Source organism: Pinus tabuliformis, chromosome 5_2 (assembly GCF_031772625.1).
Source record: "Pinus tabuliformis cultivar Carrire ecotype Pingquan chromosome 5_2, CPIR1, whole genome shotgun sequence".
NCBI lineage: Eukaryota > Viridiplantae > Streptophyta > Pinopsida > Pinales > Pinaceae > Pinus > Pinus tabuliformis.
The window spans coordinates 1,101,749,353-1,101,751,713 of NC_142306.1; positions in this window are offsets into that span (position 1 = coordinate 1,101,749,353).

Sequence of the window (2,361 nt, forward strand, 5' to 3'; positions counted from 1 at the left end):
AGCTCTAATACCATGTGAAAATTCCTAAACTGGAATTCCTACTGCAACAACTGATGATATTTCTCCTACTTGGTAGATTTACATGAACAAGTTATTTGCAATTTCCTACGACAAATATTGAAATACATACATTGCAACCTTCGCTTAATTAATTTATATGCGTAAAGAAGAGACTGAGCAAGAAATAAAATACAACACAATAACACCATTATTTTTGGACAAATGTCCCCGGAAAAAACACAATGCGGTAAAACCGGTGCAACAGATCTGAGGGTTTTATTATTATGAAGTAATAGAATATGAATACATCTCTATAAGCCTTTTTGACATTCCAGTGACAGAGAATAAACCTGGCTGAGAGATTTGTGAGATTACCCCACACTATCACTGGAAATCTTGGCTGATCCAACTCCAGAAAGATTGCCCCCAGCTTTTCTGGTTGTCTCTGCGCAGTGTATGCGTCAGCCCAATGTCAAGCTCGCTGGGGATAGCGTCAATCCTCTATTTGGTTGATTTTCTGCCCAGGTGATTTGATTTTTGCCTCCCAGTCTCACACCCCAGCTCCCAGCTTCTGAAACTCGAATTCTCTCTGCAAATTTTGAACTCCCTCTTGGCTTCTACGCTGCCTCTACGTGGCTCTGCACTAACCCTCAGGGTCAACGCTGCCACTGCTGGATCTCCCTCTGCCTTCTCTATTGAGTATGGGAAAGATTTCTCTTCAGATACTATCCATGCCCCTCACTACAAAAGTTCACTTTGAATCTCTCTCTGACAGCTGCTCTGCTTCAAAAATTCGATCTTTTGAACTCTCTCGGTGTGTGTTCTCTAAGTGCCCATCAAGCCTTCTCTTATAATCCTCTTGTTGATCAATCAATGACCTAGATTAGACATAGGGTCCCATTAAAAATAATTAATTATTTTAATAAAATTGTCTCCAGGTGGAAATTCCCAAAACGATTTCTGAGTATTGGAGAATGCATGTGTCTAAGACTCCTTGCAAAATTTGAGACTTAGAGCATATCGATGCTACCAGAAATCAACAAAACATACTTGATGGGTATGTCAAAGAAGACAATTAAAAGTTGAAAGCTATTGTAAAAAAGTTATAAGAGGAAAAAGAGCGACTCAGAAAAGAAAGGAAGCTCTTGATAAAGCAAATAAGGAAATGGTATAAAAGGAGCATGAATACTAGAAACAACAAGAGGCTACAAATCAAAATCATCGAAACAGCGTAGTGGTAATCCATTACTTACGGCTTTAACATTTTACTTGATGCTACAAACATAATTGAGGGACATGAATAACAGGGAGCAAATCACAATTTTGTAAAAGGAATTGAGGATTTTGAGAGGAAATTTGTTGTATAAGGGACATGCAACACCCTCTGTGAGGGGGAGATTTTGGGCTCTATAATTTATCAAGTCGTTGGGTTCCTTGTTACATACTAGATCCCAACGACTGGATCATCCTACATTTTGTCAATCATGCCATTAACTTAGGATCAAATGTAAAAACAAATTTAAAGTACAATTGTTGAGTTTGTATGCATATTTTGTCTTCAGAAACTAATATTTTTCGTTAAATTGTCCTCTAATAGGTTGCTATAAAAAAACACATTTTTTGTAGTGACCGTGTTTTTGTAAGCTTAATAGAGGCAAGGTTCAATGGTTATCATGGTTGCAACCAACAAAGCTACAATGTATAAATTGGAGGAGATAGCTAGGTTGATGGAGAAGATTATATGTTCATCCAGTAAGGAAGCCACGTTAGTAGGACACATTTTATGAATAGTGAATGCAAAAGTCAAAATAGTCAAGTTCCTGGTAAACAATGGATGGATGATATGGTCGAACTAGGTCAAACGATGTGGACAATCAGTCATCAACCATGAGGTTGTAAAATGATCGATATTGAGATCCGAATGAGAAAAAGATAAGCAAATCAGTGATTTGTAATACTCTGTCCAAGAGACTTGGATCCCCTATTGCATACCAAAGAATCTCGACTCTAGATATAGTAAAAATACGATTTGAAATCTTGAAACGCTTTGTGGTAGTTAGAATATAGTTTTATTATATAAGTAGCTAGCCAGACTCAATAAAAATTATAAAAAATATCTCTATCAAATTGCTATAACGATGATAGTTTTCATTTATGGTTTCTTACATAGAATAGTGCTTATGTTTGAGTGTAGTACTAAGAGTTTCTTATGTAACAAGGAACCTTAGAGAAATGGCCCACTGCAAAGGGACTTTTGTTGCTATTTTTGTTTCAATTTAGTAATTTAAATTTGAAATTAATTTCCTGTTGTGTGCAATCAGCTCTTAGCATACATTTTTTATTCACACTGTGTGCTTTGTT